Here is a 20,459-nt window from a genome sequence, read left to right on the forward strand (position 1 = left end):
CACCTGTCCTATGGAAGACCAACAAGTGAAGAATTTGGCGTTCTCAGGGAAAGATAATGTGTTAGTCATTTGCAAGTCAAAGTTCACGGCTGTCAAAAAATTGGGGCAATCCACAAGAAAAATTTCACTCCTTTGAGCCAGATTTGAACCAGCGACCTAAGGATTGCTGTAATTAGCACCTACAGTCCTACGCTCTACCAACTGAGCTATCAAAGGTCGATGAGTATGTCACAACGCCATCACCTAGATGGTCATAAGTTCTGCTGATGGATATGAGCCCTTTTAAAAGTTAACTTCTTAGTTTGGTGGTTTCATGGAGATGCCAGGGATTGAAGCCGGGTCCTCATACATGCAAAGCATGCGCACTTCTGCTGAGCTACATCCCCTGAGAATGCCAGTAGTTGCATTTGGGGATAGAGAAAATGTGAGCCGAGGGTAAAGAATGCTGTTTAGGCCCGACACTGCTGAAGGTTTTTCCCTTTCCCTGGTGGTCTAGTGACAAGGATTTGGAGCTTTTGCTGTTGTGTCCCGTGTTTGATTCCCGGTCAGGGAAATAATTGCGTTTAGGGAATAACTTTGCAAACGTCAAAAAGTCAGCACAAATGCGGAAAAGGTTATCCTCCTTTGAGATAGTGTGAGCCAGTGACATAAGGATTGTTGCAATTTCACGTACACTCCGCCGCTCTACCACCTGTCCTATGGAAGACCAACAAGTGAAGAATTCGGCGCTCTCAGGGAAAGATAATATGTTAGTCAATCGCAAGTCAAAGTTCACGGCTGTCAAAAAATTGGGGCAATCCACAAGAAAACGTACAGTGCTTTGAACCGGATTTGAACCAGCAACCTAAGGGATTGCTGCACAGAGCATCTACAGTCATCCACTCTACCAACTGTCCTACGGAGAGCAAGAAATGAAGAATTTGGCGTTCTCAGGGAAAGATAATGTGTTAGTCAATCGCAAGTCAAAGTTCACGGCTGTCAAAATTTGGGGCAATCCACAAGAAAAATTTCACTCCTTTGAACCAGCGACCAAAGGATTGCTGTAATTAGCACCTACAGTCCTCTGCTCTACCAACTGAGCTATCAAAGTTCGATGAGTATGTCACAACGCCATCACCTAGATGGTCGTAAGTTCTGCTGATGGATATGAGCCCTTTTAAAAGTTAAACTTCTTAGTTTGGTGGTTTCATGGAGATGCCAGGGATTGAAGCCGGGTCCTCATACATGCAAAGCATGCGCACTTCTGCTGAGCTACATCCCCTTAGAATGCCAGTAGTTGCATTTGGGGATAGAGAAAATGTGAGCCGAGGGTAAAGAATGCTTTTTAGGCCCGACACTGCTGAAGGTTGTTCCCTCTCCCTGGTGGTCTAGTGACAAGGATTTGGAGCATTTGCTGTTGTGTCCCGTGTTTGATTCCCGGTCAGGGAAATAATTGCTTTTAGGGAATAACTTTGCAAACATCAGAAAGTCAGCACAAATGCGGAAAAGGTTATCCTCCTTTGAGATAGTGTGAGCCAGTGACATAAGGATTGTTGCAATTTCACGTACACTCCGCCGCTCTACCACCTGTCCTATGGAAGACCAACAAGTGAAGAATTCGGCGCTCTCAGGGAAAGATAATATGTTAGTCAATCGCAAGTCAAAGTTCACGGCTGTCAAAAAATTGGGGCAATCCACAAGAAAATGTATACTCCTTTGAACCGGATTTGAACCAGCGACCTAAGGATTGCTGCACAGAGCACCTACCGTCATCCACTCTACCAACTGTCCTACGGTGAGCAAGAAATGAAGAATTTGGCGTTCTCAGGGAAAGATAATGTGTTAGTCATTTGCAAGTCAAAGTTCAAGGCTGTCAAAAAATTGGGGCAATCCACAAGAAAAATTTCACTCCTTTGAGCCGGATTTGAACCAGCGACCTAAGGATTGCTGTAATTAGGACCTACAGTCCTCCGCTCTACCAACTGAGCTATCAAAGGTCGATGAGTATGTCACAACGCCATCACCTAGATGGTCATAAGTTCTGCTGATGGATATGAGCCCTTTTAAAAGTTAACTTCTTAGTTTGGTGGTTTCATGGAGATGCCAGGGATTGAAGCCGGGTCCTCATACATGCAAAGCATGCGCACTTCTGCTGAGCTACATCCCCTGAGAATGCCAGTAGTTGCATTTGGGGATAGAGAAAATGTGAGCCGAGGGTAAAGAATGCTGTTTAGGCCCGACACTGCTGAAGGTTTTTCCCTTTCCCTGGTGGTCTAGTGACAAGGATTTGGAGCTTTTGCTGTTGTGTCCCGTGTTTGATTCCCGGTCAGGGAAATAATTGCTTTTAGGGAATAACTTTGCAAACGTCAAAAAGTCAGCACAAATGCGGAAAAGGTTATCCTCCTTTGAGATAGTGTGAGCCAGTGACATAAGGATTGTTGCAATTTCACGTACACTCCGCCGCTCTACCACCTGTCCTATGGAAGACCAACAAGTGAAGAATTCGGCGCTCTCAGGGAAAGATAATATGTTAGTCAATCGCAAGTCAAAGTTCACGGCTGTCAAAAAATTGGGGCAATCCACAAGAAAATGTACACTCCTTTGAACCGGATTTGAACCAGCGACCTAAGGATTGCTGCACAGAGCACCTACCGTCATCCACTCTACCAACTGTCCTACGGAGAGCAAGAAATGAAGAATTTGGCGTTCTCAGGGAAAGATAATGTGTTAGTCATTTGCAAGTCAAAGTTCAAGGCTGTCAAAAAATTGGGGCAATCCACAAGAAAAATTTCACTCCTTTGAGCCGGATTTGAACCAGCGACCTAAGGATTGCTGTAATTAGGACCTACAGTCCTCCACTCTACCAACTGAGCTATCAAAGGTCGATGAGTATGTCACAACGCCATCACCTAGATGGTCATAAGTTCTGCTGATGGATATGAGCCCTTTTAAAAGTTAACTTCTTAGTTTGGTGGTTTCATGGAGATGCCAGGGATTGAAGCCGGGTCCTCATACATGCAAAGCATGCGCACTTCTGCTGAGCTACATCCCCTGAGAATGCCAGTAGTTGCATTTGGGGATAGAGAAAATGTGAGCCGAGGGTAAAGAATGCTGTTTAGGCCCGACACTGCTGAAGGTTTTTCCCTTTCCCTGGTGGTCTAGTGACAAGGATTTGGAGCTTTTGCTGTTGTGTCCCGTGTTTGATTCCCGGTCAGGGAAATAATTGCTTTTAGGGAATAACTTTGCAAACGTCAAAAAGTCAGCACAAATGCGGAAAAGGTTATACTCCTTTGAGATAGTGTGAGCCAGTGACATAAGGATTGTTGCAATTTCACGTAGACTCCGCCGCTCTACCACCTGTCCTATGGAAGACCAACAAGTGAAGAATTCGGCGCTCTCAGGGAAAGATAATATGTTAGTCAATCGCAAGTCAAAGTTCACGGCTGTCAAAAAATTGGGGCAATCCACGAGAAAATGTACACTCCTTTGAACCGGATTTGAACCAGCGACCTAAGGATTGCTGCACAGAGCACCTACAGTCATCCACTCTACCAACTGTCCTACGGAGAGGAAGAAATGAAGAATTTCGCGTTTTCAGGGACAGATAATGTGTTAGTCAATCGCAAGTCAAATTTCACAGCTGTCAAAAAATTGGGGCAATCCACAAGAAAAATTTCACTCCTTTGAGCCGGATTTGAACCAGCGACCTAAGGATTGCTGTAATTAGCACCTACAGTCCTCCGCTCTACCAACTGAGCTATCAAAGGTCGATGAGTATGTCACAACGCCATCACCTAGATGGTCATAAGTTCTGCTGATGGATATGAGCCCTTTTAAAAGTTAACTTCTTAGTTTGGTGGTTTCATGGAGATGCCAGGGATTGAAGCCGGGTCCTCATACATGCAAAGCATGCGCACTTCTGCTGAGCTACATCCCCTGAGAATGCCAGTAGTTGCATTTGGGGATAGAGAAAATGTGAGCCGAGGGTAAAGAATGCTGTTTAGGCCCGACACTGCTGAAGGTTTTTCCCTTTCCCTGGTGGTCTAGTGACAAGGATTTGGAGCTATTGCTGTTGTGTCCCGTGTTTGATTCCCGGTCAGGGAAATAATTGCTTTTAGGGAATAACTTTGCAAACGTCAAAAAGTCAGCACAAATGCGGAAAAGGTTATCCTCCTTTGAGATAGTGTGAGCCAGTGACATAAGGATTGTTGCAATTTCACGTACACTCCGCCGCTCTACCACCTGTCCTATGGAAGACCAACAAGTGAAGAATTCGGCGTTCTCAGGGAAAGATAATGTGTTAGTCAATCGCAAGTCAAAGTTCACGGCTGTCAAAAAATTGGGGAAATCCACAAGAAAAATTTCACTCATTTGAGCCGGATTTGAACCAGCGACCTAAGGATTGCTGTAATTAGCACCTACAGTCCTCTGCTCTACCAACTGAGCTATCAAAGGTCGATGAGTATGTCACAACGCCATCACCTAGATGGTCATAAGTTCTGCTGATGGATATGAGCCCTTTTAAAAGTTAACTTCTTAGTTTGGTGGTTTCATGGAGATGCCAGGGATTGAAGCCGGGTCCTCATACATGCAAAGCATGCGCACTTCTGCTGAGCTACATCCCCTGAGAATGCCAGTAGTTGCATTTGGGGATAGAGAAAATGTGAGCCGAGGGTAAAGAATGCTGTTTAGGCCCGACACTGCTGAAGGTTTTTCCCTTTCCCTGGTGGTCTAGTGACAAGGATTTGGAGCTTTTGCTGTTGTGTCCCGTGTTTGATTCCCGGTCAGGGAAATAATTGCTTTTAGGGAATAACTTTTCAAACGTCAAAAAGTCAGCACAAATGCGGAAAAGGTTATCCTCCTTTGAGATAGTGTGAGCCAGTGACATAAGGATTGTTGCAATTTCACGTACACTCCGCCGCTCTACCACCTGTCCTATGGAAGACCAACAAGTGAAGAATTCGGCGCTCTCAGGGAAAGATAATATGTTAGTCAATCGCAAGTCAAAGTTCACGGCTGTCAAAAAATTGGGGCAATCCACAAAAAAATGTACCCTCCTTTGAACCGGATTTGAACCAGCGACCTAAGGATTGCTGCACAGAGCACCTACCGTCATCCACTCTACCAACTGTCCTACGGAGAGCAAGAAATGAAGAATTTGGCGTTCTCAGGGAAAGATAATGTGTTAGTCAATCGCAAGTCAAAGTTCACGGCTGAAAAAATTGGGGCAATCCACAAGAAAAATTTCACTCCTTTGAGCCGGATTTGAACCAGCAACCTAAGGATTGCTGTAATTTGCACCTACAGTCCTCCGCTCTACCAACTGAGCTATCAAAGGTCGATGAGTATGTCACAACGCCATCACCTAGATGGTCATAAGTTCTGCTGATGGATATGAGCCCTTTTAAAAGTTAACTTCTTAGTTTGGTGGTTTCATGGAGATGCCAGGGATTGAAGCCGGGTCCTCATACATGCAAAGCATGCGCACTTCTGCTGAGCTACATCCCCTGAGAATGCCAGTAGTTGCATTTGGGGATAGAGAAAATGTGAGCCGAGGGTAAAGAATGCTGTTTAGGCCCGACACTGCTGAAGGTTTTTCCCTTTCCCTGGTGGTCTAGTGACAAGGATTTGGAGCTTTTGCTGTTGTGTCCCGTGTTTGATTCCCGGTCAGGGAAATAATTGCTTTTAGGGAATAACTTTGCAAACGTCAAAAAGTCAGCACAAATGCGGAAAAGGTTATCCTCCTTTGAGATAGTGTGAGCCAGTGACATAAGGATTGTTGCAATTTCACGTACACTCCGCCGCTCTACCACCTGTCCTATGGAAGACCAACAAGTGAAGAATTCGGCGCTCTCAGGGAAAGATAATATGTTAGTCAATCGCAAGTCAAAGTTCACGGCTGTCAAAAAATTGGGGCAATCCACAAGAAAATGTATACTCCTTTGAACCGGATTTGAACCAGCGACCTAAGGATTGCTGCACAGAGCACCTACCGTCATCCACTCTACCAACTGTCCTACGGTGAGCAAGAAATGAAGAATTTGGCGTTCTCAGGGAAAGATAATGTGTTAGTCAATCGCAAGTCAAAGTTCACGGCTGTCAAAAAATTGGGGCAATCCACAAGAAAAATTTCACTCCTTTGAGCCGGATTTGAACCAGCGACCTAAGGATTGCTGTAATTAGCACCTACAGTCCTCCGCTCTACCAACTGAGCTATCAAAGGTCGATGAGTATGTCACAACGCCATCACCTAGATGGTCATAAGTTCTGCTGATGGATATGAGCCCTTTTAAAAGTTAACTTCTTAGTTTGGTGGTTTCATGGAGATGCCAGGGATTGAAGCCGGGTCCTCATACATGCAAAGCATGCGCACTTCTGCTGAGCTACATCCCCTGAGAATGCCAGTAGTTGCATTTGGAGATAGAGAAAATGTGAGCCGAGGGTAAAGAATGCTGTTTAGGCCCGACACTGCTGAAGGTTTTTCCCTTTCCCTGGTGGTCTAGTGACAAGGATTTGGAGCTTTTGCTGTTGTGTCCCGTGTTTGATTCCCGGTCAGGGAAATAATTGCTTTTAGGGAATAACTTTGCAAACGTCAAAAAGTCAGCACAAATGCGGAAAAGGTTATCCTCCTTTGAGATAGTGTGAGCCAGTGACATAAGGATTGTTGCAATTTCACGTAGACTCCGCCGCTCTACCACCTGTCCTATGGAAGACCAACAAGTGAAGAATTCGGCGCTCTCAGGGAAAGATAATATGTTAGTCAATCGCAAGTCAAAGTTCACGGCTGTCAAAAAATTGGGGCAATCCACGAGAAAATGTACACTCCTTTGAACCGGATTTGAACCAGCGACCTAAGGATTGCTGCACAGAGCACCTACAGTCATCCACTCTACCAACTGTCCTACGGAGAGGAAGAAATGAAGAATTTCGCGTTTTCAGGGACAGATAATGTGTTAGTCAATCGCAAGTCAAATTTCACAGCTGTCAAAAAATTGGGGCAATCCACAAGAAAAATTTCACTCCTTTGAGCCGGATTTGAACCAGCGACCTAAGGATTGCTGTAATTAGCACCTACAGTCCTCCGCTCTACCAACTGTGCTATCAAAGGTCGATGAGTATGTCACAACGCCATCACCTAGATGGTCATAAGTTCTGCTGATGGATATGAGCCCTTTTAAAAGTTAACTTCTTAGTTTGGTGGTTTCATGGAGATGCCAGGGATTGAAGCCGGGTCCTCATACATGCAAAGCATGCGCACTTCTGCTGAGCTACATCCCCTGAGAATGCCAGTAGTTGCATTTGGGGATAGAGAAAATGTGAGCCGAGGGTAAAGAATGCTGTTTAGGCCCGACACTGCTGAAGGTTTTTCCCTTTCCCTGGTGGTCTAGTGACAAGGATTTGGAGCTATTGCTGTTGTGTCCCGTGTTTGATTCCCGGTCAGGGAAATAATTGCTTTTAGGGAATAACTTTGCAAAGGTCAAAAAGTCAGCACAAATGCGGAAAAGGTTATCCTCCTTTGAGATAGTGTGAGCCAGTGACATAAGGATTGTTGCAATTTCACGTACACTCCGCCGCTCTACCACCTGTCCTATGGAAGACCAACAAGTGAAGAATTCGGCGCTCTCAGGGAAAGATAATGTGTTAGTCAATCGCAAGTCAAAGTTCACGGCTGTCAAAAAATTGGGGCAATCCACAAGAAAAATTTCACTCATTTGAGCCGGATTTGAACCAGCGACCTAAGGATTGCTGTAATTAGCACCTACAGTCCTCCGCTCTACCAACTGAGCTATCAAAGGTCGATGAGTATGTCACAACGCCATCACCTAGATGGTCATAAGTTCTGCTGATGGATATGAGCCCTTTTAAAAGTTAACTTCTTAGTTTGGTGGTTTCATGGAGATGCCAGGGATTGAAGCCGGGTCCTCATACATGCAAAGCATGCGCACTTCTGCTGAGCTACATCCCCTTAGAATGCCAGTAGTTGCATTTGGGGATAGAGAAAATGTGAGCCGAGGGTAAAGAATGCTGTTTAGGCCCGACACTGCTGAAGGTTTTTCCCTTTCCCTGGTGGTCTAGTGACAAGGATTTGGAGCTTTTGCTGTTGTGTCCCGTGTTTGATTCCCGGTCAGGGAAATAATTGCTTTTAGGGAATAACTTTGCAAACGTCAAAAAGTCAGCACAAATGCGGAAAAGGTTATCCTCCTTTGAGATAGTGTGAGCCAGTGACATAAGGATTGTTGCAATTTCACGTACACTCCGCCGCTCTACCACCTGTCCTATGGAAGACCAACAAGTGAAGAATTCGGCGCTCTCAGGGAAAGATAATATGTTAGTCAATCGCAAGTCAAAGTTCACGGCTGTCAAAAAATTGGGGCAATCCACAAGAAAATGTACCCTCCTTTGAACCGGATTTGAACCAGCGACCTAAGGATTGCTGCACAGAGCACCTACCGTCATCCACTCTACCAACTGTCCTACGGAGAGCAAGAAATGAAGAATTTGGCGTTCTCAGGGAAAGATAATGTGTTAGTCAATCGCAAGTCAAAGTTCACGGCTGTCAAAAAATTGGGGCAATCCACAAGAAAAATTTCACTCCTTTGAGCCGGATTTGAACCAGCGACCTAAGGATTGCTGTAATTAGCACCTACAGTCCTCCGCTCTACCAACTGAGCTATCAAAGGTCGATGAGTATGTCACAACGCCATCACCTAGATGGTCATAAGTTCTGCTGATGGATATGAGCCCTTTTAAAAGTTAACTTCTTAGTTTGGTGGTTTCATGGAGATGCCAGGGATTGAAGCCGGGTCCTCATACATGCAAAGCATGCGCACTTCTGCTGAGCTACATCCCCTGAGAATGCCAGTAGTTGCATTTGGGGATAGAGAAAATGTGAGCCGAGGGTAAAGAATGCTGTTTAGGCCCGACACTGCTGAAGGTTTTTCCCTTTCCCTGGTGGTCTAGTGACAAGGATTTGGAGCTTTTGCTGTTGTGTCCCGTGTTTGATTCCCGGTCAGGGAAATAATTGCTTTTAGGGAATAACTTTGCAAACGTCAAAAGTCAGCACAAATGCGGAAAAGGTTATCCTCCTTTGAGATAGTGTGAGCCAGTGACATAAGGATTGTTGCAATTTCACGTACACTCCGCCGCTCTACCACCTGTCCTATGGAAGACCAACAAGTGAAGAATTCGGCGCTCTCAGGGAAAGATAATATGTTAGTCAATCGCAAGTCAAAGTTCACGGCTGTCAAAAAATTGGGGCAATCCACAAGAAAATGTACACTCCTTTGAACCGGATTTGAACCAGCGACCTAAGGATTGCTGCACAGAGCACCTACCGTCATCCACTCTACCAACTGTCCTACGGTGAGCAAGAAATGAAGAATTTGGCGTTCTCAGGGAAAGATAATGTGTTAGTCAATCGCAAGTCAAAGTTCACGGCTGTCAAAAAATTGGGGCAATCCACAAGAAAAATTTCACTCCTTTGAGCCGGATTTGAACCAGCGACCTAAGGATTGCTGTAATTAGCACCTACAGTCCTCCACTCTACCAACTGAGCTATCAAAGGTCGATGAGTATGTCACAACGCCATCACCTAGATGGTCATAAGTTCTGCTGATGGATATGAGCCCTTTTAAAAGTTAACTTCTTAGTTTGGTGGTTTCATGGAGATGCCAGGGATTGAAGCCGGGTCCTCATACATGCAAAGCATGCGCACTTCTGCTGAGCTACATCCCCTGAGAATGCCAGTAGTTGCATTTGGGGATAGAGAAAATGTGAGCCGAGGGTAAAGAATGCTGTTTAGGCCCGACACTGCTGAAGGTTTTTCCCTTTCCCTGGTGGTCTAGTGACAAGGATTTGGAGCTTTTGCTGTTGTGTCCCGTGTTTGATTCCCGGTCAGGGAAATAATTGCTTTTAGGGAATAACTTTGCAAACGTCAAAAAGTCAGCACAAATGCGGAAAAGGTTATACTCCTTTGAGATAGTGTGAGCCAGTGACATAAGGATTGTTGCAATTTCACGTACACTCCGCCGCTCTACCACCTGTCCTATGGAAGACCAACAAGTGAAGAATTCGGCGCTCTCAGGGAAAGATAATATGTTAGTCAATCGCAAGTCAAAGTTCACGGCTGTCAAAAAATTGGGGCAATCCACAAGAAAATGTACACTCCTTTGAACCGGATTTGAACCAGCGACCTAAGGATTGCTGCACAGAGCACCTACAGTCATCCACTCTACCAACTGTCCTACGGAGAGGAAGAAATGAAGAATTTCGCGTTTTCAGGGACAGATAATGTGTTAGTCAATCGCAAGTCAAATTTCACGGCTGTCAAAAAATTGGGGCAATCCACAAGAAAAATTTCACTCCTTTGAGCCGGATTTGAACCAGCGACCTAAGGATTGCTGTAATTAGCACCTACAGTCCTCCGCTCTACCAACTGTGCTATCAAAGGTCGATGAGTATGTCACAACGCCATCACCTAGATGGTCATAAGTTCTGCTGATGGATATGAGCCCTTTTAAAAGTTAACTTCTTAGTTTGGTGGTTTCATGGAGATGCCAGGGATTGAAGCCGGGTCCTCATACATGCAAAGCATGCGCACTTCTGCTGAGCTACATCCCCTGAGAATGCCAGTAGTTGCATTTGGGGATAGAGAAAATGTGAGCCGAGGGTAAAGAATGCTGTTTAGGCCCGACACTGCTGAAGGTTTTTCCCTTTCCCTGGTGGTCTAGTGACAAGGATTTGGAGCTATTGCTGTTGTGTCCCGTGTTTGATTCCCGGTCAGGGAAATAATTGCTTTTAGGGAATAACTTTGCAAAGGTCAAAAAGTCAGCACAAATGCGGAAAAGGTTATCCTCCTTTGAGATAGTGTGAGCCAGTGACATAAGGATTGTTGCAATTTCACGTACACTCCGCCGCTCTACCACCTGTCCTATGGAAGACCAACAAGTGAAGAATTCGGCGTTCTCAGGGAAAGATAATGTGTTAGTCAATCGCAAGTCAAAGTTCACGGCTGTCAAAAAATTGGGGAAATCCACAAGAAAAATTTCACTCATTTGAGCCGGATTTGAACCAGCGACCTAAGGATTGCTGTAATTAGCACCTACAGTCCTCCGCTCTACCAACTGAGCTATCAAAGGTCGATGAGTATGTCACAACGCCATCACCTAGATGGTCATAAGTTCTGCTGATGGATATGAGCCCTTTTAAAAGTTAACTTCTTAGTTTGGTGGTTTCATGGAGATGCCAGGGATTGAAGCCGGGTCCTCATACATGCAAAGCATGCGCACTTCTGCTGAGCTACATCCCCTGAGAATGCCAGTAGTTGCATTTGGGGATAGAGAAAATGTGAGCCGAGGGTAAAGAATGCTGTTTAGGCCCGACACTGCTGAAGGTTTTTCCCTTTCCCTGGTGGTCTAGTGACAAGGATTTGGAGCTTTTGCTGTTGTGTCCCGTGTTTGATTCCCGGTCAGGGAAATAATTGCTTTTAGGGAATAACTTTGCAAACGTCAAAAAGTCAGCACAAATGCGGAAAAGGTTATCCTCCTTTGAGATAGTGTGAGCCAGTGACATAAGGATTGTTGCAATTTCACGTACACTCCGCCGCTCTACCACCTGTCCTATGGAAGACCAACAAGTGAAGAATTCGGCGCTCTCAGGGAAAGATAATATGTTAGTCAATCGCAAGTCAAAGTTCACGGCTGTCAAAAAATTGGGGCAATCCACAAAAAAATGTACCCTCCTTTGAACCGGATTTGAACCAGCGACCTAAGGATTGCTGCACAGAGCACCTACCGTCATCCACTCTACCAACTGTCCTACGGAGAGCAAGAAATGAAGAATTTGGCGTTCTCAGGGAAAGATAATGTGTTAGTCAATCGCAAGTCAAAGTTCACGGCTGAAAAAATTGGGGCAATCCACAAGAAAAATTTCACTCCTTTGAGCCGGATTTGAACCAGCAACCTAAGGATTGCTGTAATTTGCACCTACAGTCCTCCGCTCTACCAACTGAGCTATCAAAGGTCGATGAGTATGTCACAACGCCATCACCTAGATGGTCATAAGTTCTGCTGATGGATATGAGCCCTTTTAAAAGTTAAACTTCTTAGTTTGGTGGTTTCATGTAGATGCCAGGGATTGAAGCCGGGTCCTCATACATGCAAAGCATGCGCACTTCTGCTGAGCTACATCCCCTTAGAATGCCAGTAGTTGTATTTGGGGATAGAGAAAATGTGAGCCGAGGGTAAAGAATGCTGTTTAGGCCCGACACTGCTGAATGTTTTTCCCTTTCCCTGGTGGTCTAGTGACAAGGATTTGGAGCTTTTGCTGTTGTGTCCCGTGTTTGATTCCCGGTCAGGGAAATAATTGCTTTTAGGGAATAACTTTGCAAACGTCAAAAGTCAGCACAAATGCGGAAAAGGTTATCCTCCTTTGAGATAGTGTGAGCCAGTGACATAAGGATTGTTGCAATTTCACGTACACTCCGCCGCTCTACCACCTGTCCTATGGAAGACCAACAAGTGAAGAATTCGGCGCTCTCAGGGAAAGATAATATGTTAGTCAATCGCAAGTCAAAGTTCACGGCTGTCAAAAAATTGGGGCAATCCACGAGAAAATGTACACTCCTTTGAACCGGATTTGAACCAGCGACCTAAGGATTGCTGCACAGAGCACCTACAGTCATCCACTCTACCAACTGTCCTACGGAGAGCAAGAAATGAAGAATTTGGCGTTCTCAGGGAAAGATAATGTGTTAGTCAATCGCAAGTCAAAGTTCACAGCTGTCAAAAAATTGGGGCAATCCACAAGAAAAATTTCACTCCTTTGAGCCGGATTTGAACCAGCGACCTAAGGATTGCTGTAATTAGCACCTACAGTCCTCCGCTCTACCAACTGAGCTATCAAAGGTCGATGAGTATGTCACAACGCCATCACCTAGATGGTCATAAGTTCTGCTGATGGATATGAGCCCTTTTAAAAGTTAACTTCTTAGTTTGGTGGTTTCATGGAGATGCCAGGGATTGAAGCCGGGTCCTCATACATGCAAAGCATGCGCACTTCTGCTGAGCTACATCCCCTTAGAATGCCAGTAGTTGCATTTGGGGATAGAGAAAATGTGAGCCGAGGGTAAAGAATGCTGTTTAGGCCCGACACTGCTGAAGGTTTTTCCCTTTCCCTGGTGGTCTAGTGACAAGGATTTGGAGCTTTTGCTGTTGTGTCCCGTGTTTGATTCCCGGTCAGGGAAATAATTGCTTTTAGGGAATAACTTTGCAAACGTCAAAAAGTCAGCACAAATGCGGAAAAGGTTATCCTCCTTTGAGATAGTGTGAGCCAGTGACATAAGGATTGTTGCAATTTCACGTACACTCCGCCGCTCTACCACCTGTCCTATGGAAGACCAACAAGTGAAGAATTCGGCGCTCTCAGGGAAAGATAATATGTTAGTCAATCGCAAGTCAAAGTTCACGGCTGTCAAAAAATTGGGGCAATCCACAAGAAAATGTACACTCCTTTGAACCGGATTTGAACCAGCGACCTAAGGATTGCTGCACAGAGCACCTACCGTCATCCACTCTACCAACTGTCCTACGGAGAGCAAGAAATGACGAATTTGGCGTTCTCAGGGAAAGATAATGTGTTAGTCAATCGCAAGTCAAAGTTCACGGCTGTCAAAAAATTGGGGCAATCCACAAGAAAAATTTCACTCCTTTGAGCCGGATTTGAACCAGCGACCTAAGGATTGCTGTAATTAGCACCTACAGTCCTCCGCTCTACCAACTGAGCTATCAAAGGTCGATGAGTATGTCACAACGCCATCACCTAGATGGTCATAAGTTCTGCTGATGGATATGAGCCCTTTTAAAAGTTAACTTCTTAGTTTGGTGGTTTCATGGAGATGCCAGGGATTGAAGCCGGGTCCTCATACATGCAAAGCATGCGCACTTCTGCTGAGCTACATCCCCTTAGAATGCCAGTAGTTGCATTTGGGGATAGAGAAAATGTGAGCCGAGGGTAAAGAATGCTGTTTAGGCCCGACACTGCTGAAGGTTTTTCCCTTTCCCTGGTGGTCTAGTGACAAGGATTTGGAGCTTTTGCTGTTGTGTCCCGTGTTTGATTCCCGGTCAGGGAAATAATTGCTTTTAGGGAATAACTTTGCAAACGTCAAAAAGTCAGCACAAATGCGGAAAAGGTTATGCTCCTTTGAGATAGTGTGAGCCAGTGACATAAGGATTGTTGCAATTTCACGTACACTCCGCCGCTCTACCACCTGTCCTATGGAAGACCAACAAGTGAAGAATTCGGCGCTCTCAGGGAAAGATAATATGTTAGTCAATCGCAAGTCAAAGTTCACGGCTGTCAAAAAATTGGGGCAATCCACAAGAAAATGTACACTCCTTTGAACCGGATTTGAACCAGCGACCAAAGGATTACTGCACAGAGCACCTACAGTCATCCAAACTACCAACTGTCCTACGGAGAGCAAGAAATGAAGAATTTGGCGTTCTCAGGGAAAGATAATGTGTTAGTCAATCGCAAGTCAAAGTTCACGGCTGTCAAAAAATTGGGGCAATCCACAAGAAAAATGTCACTCCTTTGAGCCGGATTTGAACCAGCGACCTAAGGATTGCTGTAATTAGCACCTACAGTCCTCCGCTCTACCAACTGAGCTATCAAAGGTCGATGAGTATGTCACAACGCCATCACCTAGATGGTCATAAGTTCTGCTGATGGATATGAGCCCTTTTAAAAGTTAAAGTTCTTAGTTTGGTGGTTTCATGGAGATGCCAGGGATTGAAGCCGGGTCCTCATACATGCAAAGCATGCGCACTTCTGCTGAGCTACATCCCTTTAGAATGCCAGTAGTTGCATTTGGGGATAGAGAAAATGCGAGTCAAGGGTAAAGAATGCTGTTTAGGCCCGACACTGCTGAAGGTTTTTCCCTTTCCCTGGTGGTCTAGTGACAAGGATTTGGAGCTTTTGCTGTTGTGTCCCGTGTTTGATTCCCAGTCAGGGAAATAATTGCTTTTAGGGAATAACTTTGCAAACGTCAAAAAGTCAGCACAAATGCGGAAAAGGTTATCCTCCTTTGAGATAGTGTGAGCCAGTGACATAAGGATTGTTGCAATTTCACGTACACTCCGCCGCTCTACCACCTGTCCTATGGAAGACCAACAAGTGAAGAATTCGGCGCTCTCAGGGAAAGATAATATGTTAGTCAATCGCAAGTCAAAGTTCACGGCTGTCAAAAAATTGGGGCAATCCACAAGAAAATGTACACTCCTTTGAACCGGATTTGAACCAGCGACCTAAGGATTGCTGCACAGAGCACCTACCGTCATCCACTCTACCAACTGTCCTACGGAGAGCAAGAAATGACGAATTTGGCGTTCTCAGGGAAAGATAATGTGTTAGTCAATCGCAAGTCAAAGTTCACGGCTGTCAAAAAATTGGGGCAATCCACAAGAAAAATTTCACTCCTTTGAGCCGGATTTGAACCAGCGACCTAAGGATTGCTGTAATTAGCACCTACAGTCCTCCGCTCTACCAACTGAGCTATCAAAGGTCGATGAGTATGTCACAACGCCATCACCTAGATGGTCATAAGTTCTGCTGATGGATATGAGCCCTTTTAAAAGTTAACTTCTTAGTTTGGTGGTTTCATGGAGATGCCAGGGATTGAAGCCGGGTCCTCATACATGCAAAGCATGCGCACTTCTGCTGAGCTACATCCCCTTAGAATGCCAGTAGTTGCATTTGGGGATAGAGAAAATGTGAGCCGAGGGTAAAGAATGCTGTTTAGGCCCGACACTGCTGAAGGTTTTTCCCTTTCCCTGGTGGTTTAGTGACAAGGATTTGGAGCTTTTGCTGTTGTGTCCCGTGTTTGATTCCCGGTCATGGAAATAATTGCTTTTAGGGAATAACTTTGCAAACGTCAAAAAGTCAGCACAAATGCGGAAAAGGTTATGCTCCTTTGAGATAGTGTGAGCCAGTAACATAAGGATTGTTGCAATTTCACGTACACTCCGCCGCTCTACCACCTGTCCTATGGAAGACCAACAAGTGAAGAATTCGGCGCTCTCAGGGAAAGATAATATGTTAGTCAATCGCAAGTCAAAGTTCACGGCTGTCAAAAAATTGGGGCAATCCACAAGAAAATGTACACTCCTTTGAACCGGATTTGAACCAGCGACCAAAGGATTACTGCACAGAGCACCTACAGTCATCCACTCTACCAACTGTCCTACGGAGAGCAAGAAATGAAGAATTTGGCGTTCTCAGGGAAAGATAATGTGTTAGTCAATCGCAAGTCAAAGTTCACGGCTGTCAAAAAATTGGGGCAATCCACAAGAAAAATGTCACTCCTTTGAGCCGGATTTGAACCAGCGACCTAAGGATTGCTGTAATTAGCACCTACAGTCCTCCGCTCTACCAACTGAGCTATCAAAGGTCGATGAGTATGTCACAACGCCATCACCTAGATGGTCATAAGTTCTGCTGATGGATATGAGCCCTTTTATAAGTTAACTTCTTAGTTTGGTGGTTTCATGGAGATGCCAGGGATTGAAGCCGGGTCCTCATACATGCAAAGCATGCGCACTTCTGCTGAGCTACATCCCCTTAGAATGCCAGTAGTTGCATTTGGGGATAGAGAAAATGTGAGCCGAGGGTAAAGAATGCTGTTTAGGCCCGACACTGCTGAAGGTTTTTCCCTTTCCCTGGTGGTCTAGTGACAAGGATTTGGAGCTTTTGCTGTTGTGTCCCGTGTTTGATTCCCGGTCAGGGAAATAATTGCTTTTAGGGAATAACTTTGCAAACGTCAAAAAGTCAGCACAAATGCGGAAAAGGTTATCCTCCTTTGAGATAGTGTGAGCCAGTGACATAAGGATTGTTGCAATTTCACGTACACTCCGCCGCTCTACCACCTGTCCTATGGAAGACCAACAAGTGAAGAATTCGGCGCTCTCAGGGAAAGATAATATGTTAGTCAATCGCAAGTCAAAGTTCACGGCTGTCAAAAAATTGGGGCAATCCACAAGAAAATGTACACTCCTTTGAACCGGATTTGAACCAGCGACCTAAGGATTGCTGCACAGAGCACCTACCGTCATCCACTCTACCAACTGTCCTACGGAGAGCAAGAAATGACGAATTTGGCGTTCTCAGGGAAAGATAATGTGTTAGTCAATCGCAAGTCAAAGTTCACGGCTGTCACAAAAATTGGGGCAATCCACAAGAAAAATTTCACTCCTTTGAGCCGGATTTGAACCAGCGACCTAAGGATTGCTGTAATTAGCACCTACAGTCCTCCGCTCTACCAACTGAGCTATCAAAGGTCGATGAGTATGTCACAACGCCATCACCTAGATGGTCATAAGTTCTGCTGATGGATATGAGCCCTTTTAAAAGTTAAACTTCTTAGTTTGGTGGTTTCATGTAGATGCCAGGGATTGAAGCCGGGTCCTCATACATGCTAAGCATGCGCACTTCTGCTGAGCTACATCCCCTTAGAATGCCAGTAGTTGCATTTGGGGATAGAGAAAATGTGAGCCGAGGGTAAAGAATGCTGTTTAGGCCCGACACTGCTGAAGGTTTTTCCCTTTCCCTGGTGGTCTAGTGACAAGGATTTGGAGCTTTTGCTGTTGTGTCCCGTGTTTGATTCCCGGTCAGGGAAATAATTGCTTTTAGGGAATAACTTTGCAAACGTCAAAAAGTCAGCACAAATGCGGAAAAGGTTATCCTCCTTTGAGATAGTGTGAGCCAGTGACATAAGGATTGTTGCAATTTCACGTACACTCCGCCGCTCTACCACCTGTCCTATGGAAGACCAACAAGTGAAGAATTCGGCGCTCTCAGGGAAAGATAATATGTTAGTCAATCGCAAGTCAAAGTTCACCGCTGTCAAAAAATTGGGGCAATCCACAAGAAAATGTACCCTCCTTTGAACCGGATTTGAACCAGCGACCTAAGGATTGCTGCACAGAGCACATACCGTCATCCACTCTACCACCTGTCCTACGGAGAGCAAGAAATAAAGAATTTGGCGTTCTCAGGGAAAGATAATGTGTTAGTCAATCGCAAGTCAAAGTTCACGGCTGTCAAAAAATTGGGGCAATCCACAAGAAAAATTTCACTCTTTTGAGCCGGATTTGAACCGGCGACCTAAGGATTGATGTAATTAAGACCTACAGTCCTCCGCTCTACCAACTGTGCTATCAAAGGTCGATGAGTATGTCACAACGCCATCACCTAGATGGTCATAAGTTCTGCTGATGGATATGAGCCCTTTTAAAAGTTAACTTCTTAGTTTGGTGGTTTCATGGAGATGCCAGGGATTGAAGCCGGGTCCTCATACATGCAAAGCATGCGCACTTCTGCTGAGCTACATCCCCTTAGAATGCCAGTATTTGCATTTGGGGATAGAGAAAATGTGAGCCGAGGGTAAAGAATGCTGTTTAGGCCCGACACTGCTGAAGGTTTTTCCCTTTCCCTGGTGGTCTAGTGACAAGGATTTGGAGCTTTTGCTGTTGTGTCCCGTGTTTGATTCCCGGTCAGGGAAATAATTGCTTTTAGGGAATAAATTTGCAAACGTCAAAAAGTCAGCACAAATGCGGAAAAGGTTATCCTCCTTTGAGATAGTGTGAGCCAGTGACATAAGGATTGTTGCAATTTCACGTACACTCCGCCGCTCTACCACCTGTCCTATGGAAGACCAACAAGTGAAGAATTCGGCGCTCTCAGGGAAAGATAATATGTTAGTCAATCGCAAGTCAAAGTTCACGGCTGTCAAAAAATTGGGGCAATCCACAAGAAAATGTACACTCCTTTGAACCGGATTTGAACCAGCGACCAAAGGATTACTGCACAGAGCACCTACAGTCATCCACTCTACCAACTGTCCTACGGAGAGCAAGAAATGAAGAATTTGGCGTTCTCAGGGAAAGATAATGTGTTAGTCAATCGCAAGTCAAAGTTCACGGCTGTCAAAAAATTGGGGCAATCCACAAGAAAAATTTCACTCCTTTGAGCCGGATTTGAACCAGCGACCTAAGGATTGCTGTAATTAGCACCTACAGTCCTCCGCTCTACCAACTGAGCTATCAAAGGTCGATGAGTATGTCACAACGCCATCACCTAGATGGTCATAAGTTCTGCTGATGGATATGAGCCCTTTTAAAAGTTAACTTCTTAGTTTGGTGGTTTCATGGAGATGCCAGGGATTGAAGCCGGGTCCTCATACATGCAAAGCATGCGCACTTCTGCTGAGCTACATCCCTTTAGAATGCCAGTAGTTGCATTTGGGGATAGAGAAAATGTGAGCCAAGGGTAAAGAATGCTGTTTAGGCGCGACACTGCTGAAGGTTTTTCCCTTTCCCTGGTGGTCTAGTGACAAGGATTTGGAGCTTTTGCTGTTGTGTCCCGTGTTTGATTCCCAGTCAGGGAAATAATTGCTTTTAGGGAATAACTTTGCAAACGTCAAAAAGTCAGCACAAATGCGGAAAAGGTTATCCTCCTTTGAGATAGTGTGAGCCAGTGACATAAGGATTGTTGCAATTTCACGTACACTCCGCCGCTCTACCACCTGTCCTACGGAGAGCAAGAAATAAAGAATTTGGCGTTCTCAGGGAAAGATAATGTGTTAGTCAATCGCAAGTCAAAGTTCACGGCTGTCAAAAAATTGGGGCAATCCACAAGAAAATGTACACTCCTTTGAACCGGATTTGAACCAGCGACCTAAGGATTGCTGCACAGAGCACCTACCATCATCCACTCTACCAACTGTCCTACGGAGCGCAAGAAATGAAGAATTTGGCGTTCTCAGGGAAAGATAATGTGTTAGCCAATCGCAAGTCAAAGATCACGGCTGAAAAAATTGGGGCAATCCACAAGAAAAATTTCACTCCTTTGAGCTGGATTTGAACCAGCGACCTAAGGATTGCTGTAATTAGCACCTACAGTCCTCCGCTCTACCAACTGAGCTATCAAAGGGCGATGAGTATGTCACAACGCCATCACCTAGATGGTCATAAGTTCTGCTGATGGATATGAGCCCTTTTAAAAGTTAAACTTCTTAGTTTGGTGGTTTCATGTAGATGCCAGGGATTGAAGCCGGGTCCTCATACATGCAAAGCATGCGCACTTCTGCTGAGCTACATCCCCTTAGAATGCCAGTAGTTGCATTTGGGGATAGAGAAAATGTGAGCCGAGGGTAAAGAATGCTGTTTAGGCCCGACACTGCTGGAGGTTTTTCCCTTTCCCTGGTGGTCTAGTGACAAGGATTTGGAGCTTTTGCTGTTGTGTCCCGTGTTTGATTCCCGGTCAGGGAAATAATTGCTTTTAGGGAATAACTTTGCAAACGTCAAAAAGTCAGCACAAATGCGGAAAAGGTTATCCTCCTTTGAGATAGTGTGAGCCAGTGACATAAGGATTGTTGCAATTTCACGTACACTCCGCCGCTCTACCACCTGTCCTATGGAAGACCA

General features: G+C 45.1%; 23 non-coding genes across 23 annotated transcripts; all 23 read right to left on the reverse strand.

Moving 5' to 3' along the window:
- Positions 1 to 128: 128 nt before the first annotated feature.
- Positions 129 to 216, reverse strand: trnay-gua (transfer RNA tyrosine (anticodon GUA)). Its single transcript is given in 2 exon segments — positions 129 to 164; positions 180 to 216. It is a non-coding gene; the product is annotated as a tRNA-Tyr (tRNA).
- Positions 217 to 1,888: 1,672 nt separating this feature from the next.
- On the reverse strand, positions 1,889 to 1,976 carry trnay-gua (transfer RNA tyrosine (anticodon GUA)). The gene is given in 2 exon segments: positions 1,889 to 1,924; positions 1,940 to 1,976. It is a non-coding gene; the product is annotated as a tRNA-Tyr (tRNA).
- A 797-nt stretch (positions 1,977 to 2,773) lies between these two features.
- On the reverse strand, positions 2,774 to 2,861 carry trnay-gua (transfer RNA tyrosine (anticodon GUA)). The gene is given in 2 exon segments: positions 2,774 to 2,809; positions 2,825 to 2,861. It is a non-coding gene; the product is annotated as a tRNA-Tyr (tRNA).
- Positions 2,862 to 3,658: 797 nt separating this feature from the next.
- Positions 3,659 to 3,746, reverse strand: trnay-gua (transfer RNA tyrosine (anticodon GUA)). Its single transcript is given in 2 exon segments — positions 3,659 to 3,694; positions 3,710 to 3,746. It is a non-coding gene; the product is annotated as a tRNA-Tyr (tRNA).
- A 600-nt stretch (positions 3,747 to 4,346) lies between these two features.
- trnay-gua (transfer RNA tyrosine (anticodon GUA)) lies at positions 4,347 to 4,434 on the reverse strand. Its single transcript is given in 2 exon segments — positions 4,347 to 4,382; positions 4,398 to 4,434. It is a non-coding gene; the product is annotated as a tRNA-Tyr (tRNA).
- A 795-nt stretch (positions 4,435 to 5,229) lies between these two features.
- On the reverse strand, positions 5,230 to 5,317 carry trnay-gua (transfer RNA tyrosine (anticodon GUA)). Its single transcript is given in 2 exon segments — positions 5,230 to 5,265; positions 5,281 to 5,317. It is a non-coding gene; the product is annotated as a tRNA-Tyr (tRNA).
- A 797-nt stretch (positions 5,318 to 6,114) lies between these two features.
- Positions 6,115 to 6,202, reverse strand: trnay-gua (transfer RNA tyrosine (anticodon GUA)). The gene is given in 2 exon segments: positions 6,115 to 6,150; positions 6,166 to 6,202. It is a non-coding gene; the product is annotated as a tRNA-Tyr (tRNA).
- A 797-nt stretch (positions 6,203 to 6,999) lies between these two features.
- trnay-gua (transfer RNA tyrosine (anticodon GUA)) lies at positions 7,000 to 7,087 on the reverse strand. The gene is given in 2 exon segments: positions 7,000 to 7,035; positions 7,051 to 7,087. It is a non-coding gene; the product is annotated as a tRNA-Tyr (tRNA).
- A 600-nt stretch (positions 7,088 to 7,687) lies between these two features.
- Positions 7,688 to 7,775, reverse strand: trnay-gua (transfer RNA tyrosine (anticodon GUA)). The gene is given in 2 exon segments: positions 7,688 to 7,723; positions 7,739 to 7,775. It is a non-coding gene; the product is annotated as a tRNA-Tyr (tRNA).
- A 797-nt stretch (positions 7,776 to 8,572) lies between these two features.
- Positions 8,573 to 8,660, reverse strand: trnay-gua (transfer RNA tyrosine (anticodon GUA)). Its single transcript is given in 2 exon segments — positions 8,573 to 8,608; positions 8,624 to 8,660. It is a non-coding gene; the product is annotated as a tRNA-Tyr (tRNA).
- A 796-nt stretch (positions 8,661 to 9,456) lies between these two features.
- On the reverse strand, positions 9,457 to 9,544 carry trnay-gua (transfer RNA tyrosine (anticodon GUA)). The gene is given in 2 exon segments: positions 9,457 to 9,492; positions 9,508 to 9,544. It is a non-coding gene; the product is annotated as a tRNA-Tyr (tRNA).
- A 797-nt stretch (positions 9,545 to 10,341) lies between these two features.
- Positions 10,342 to 10,429, reverse strand: trnay-gua (transfer RNA tyrosine (anticodon GUA)). Its single transcript is given in 2 exon segments — positions 10,342 to 10,377; positions 10,393 to 10,429. It is a non-coding gene; the product is annotated as a tRNA-Tyr (tRNA).
- A 600-nt stretch (positions 10,430 to 11,029) lies between these two features.
- On the reverse strand, positions 11,030 to 11,117 carry trnay-gua (transfer RNA tyrosine (anticodon GUA)). The gene is given in 2 exon segments: positions 11,030 to 11,065; positions 11,081 to 11,117. It is a non-coding gene; the product is annotated as a tRNA-Tyr (tRNA).
- A 795-nt stretch (positions 11,118 to 11,912) lies between these two features.
- Positions 11,913 to 12,000, reverse strand: trnay-gua (transfer RNA tyrosine (anticodon GUA)). Its single transcript is given in 2 exon segments — positions 11,913 to 11,948; positions 11,964 to 12,000. It is a non-coding gene; the product is annotated as a tRNA-Tyr (tRNA).
- A 797-nt stretch (positions 12,001 to 12,797) lies between these two features.
- On the reverse strand, positions 12,798 to 12,885 carry trnay-gua (transfer RNA tyrosine (anticodon GUA)). Its single transcript is given in 2 exon segments — positions 12,798 to 12,833; positions 12,849 to 12,885. It is a non-coding gene; the product is annotated as a tRNA-Tyr (tRNA).
- Positions 12,886 to 13,682: 797 nt separating this feature from the next.
- On the reverse strand, positions 13,683 to 13,770 carry trnay-gua (transfer RNA tyrosine (anticodon GUA)). The gene is given in 2 exon segments: positions 13,683 to 13,718; positions 13,734 to 13,770. It is a non-coding gene; the product is annotated as a tRNA-Tyr (tRNA).
- A 797-nt stretch (positions 13,771 to 14,567) lies between these two features.
- Positions 14,568 to 14,655, reverse strand: trnay-gua (transfer RNA tyrosine (anticodon GUA)). Its single transcript is given in 2 exon segments — positions 14,568 to 14,603; positions 14,619 to 14,655. It is a non-coding gene; the product is annotated as a tRNA-Tyr (tRNA).
- A 798-nt stretch (positions 14,656 to 15,453) lies between these two features.
- Positions 15,454 to 15,541, reverse strand: trnay-gua (transfer RNA tyrosine (anticodon GUA)). Its single transcript is given in 2 exon segments — positions 15,454 to 15,489; positions 15,505 to 15,541. It is a non-coding gene; the product is annotated as a tRNA-Tyr (tRNA).
- Positions 15,542 to 16,338: 797 nt separating this feature from the next.
- On the reverse strand, positions 16,339 to 16,426 carry trnay-gua (transfer RNA tyrosine (anticodon GUA)). Its single transcript is given in 2 exon segments — positions 16,339 to 16,374; positions 16,390 to 16,426. It is a non-coding gene; the product is annotated as a tRNA-Tyr (tRNA).
- Positions 16,427 to 17,224: 798 nt separating this feature from the next.
- On the reverse strand, positions 17,225 to 17,312 carry trnay-gua (transfer RNA tyrosine (anticodon GUA)). Its single transcript is given in 2 exon segments — positions 17,225 to 17,260; positions 17,276 to 17,312. It is a non-coding gene; the product is annotated as a tRNA-Tyr (tRNA).
- Positions 17,313 to 18,110: 798 nt separating this feature from the next.
- On the reverse strand, positions 18,111 to 18,198 carry trnay-gua (transfer RNA tyrosine (anticodon GUA)). Its single transcript is given in 2 exon segments — positions 18,111 to 18,146; positions 18,162 to 18,198. It is a non-coding gene; the product is annotated as a tRNA-Tyr (tRNA).
- A 797-nt stretch (positions 18,199 to 18,995) lies between these two features.
- Positions 18,996 to 19,083, reverse strand: trnay-gua (transfer RNA tyrosine (anticodon GUA)). Its single transcript is given in 2 exon segments — positions 18,996 to 19,031; positions 19,047 to 19,083. It is a non-coding gene; the product is annotated as a tRNA-Tyr (tRNA).
- Positions 19,084 to 19,877: 794 nt separating this feature from the next.
- On the reverse strand, positions 19,878 to 19,965 carry trnay-gua (transfer RNA tyrosine (anticodon GUA)). Its single transcript is given in 2 exon segments — positions 19,878 to 19,913; positions 19,929 to 19,965. It is a non-coding gene; the product is annotated as a tRNA-Tyr (tRNA).
- Positions 19,966 to 20,459: the final 494 nt, after the last annotated feature.

Source organism: Salmo salar, chromosome ssa27, assembly GCF_905237065.1.
Source record: "Salmo salar chromosome ssa27, Ssal_v3.1, whole genome shotgun sequence".
In the NCBI taxonomy this organism is placed as follows: Eukaryota; Metazoa; Chordata; class Actinopteri; order Salmoniformes; family Salmonidae; genus Salmo; species Salmo salar.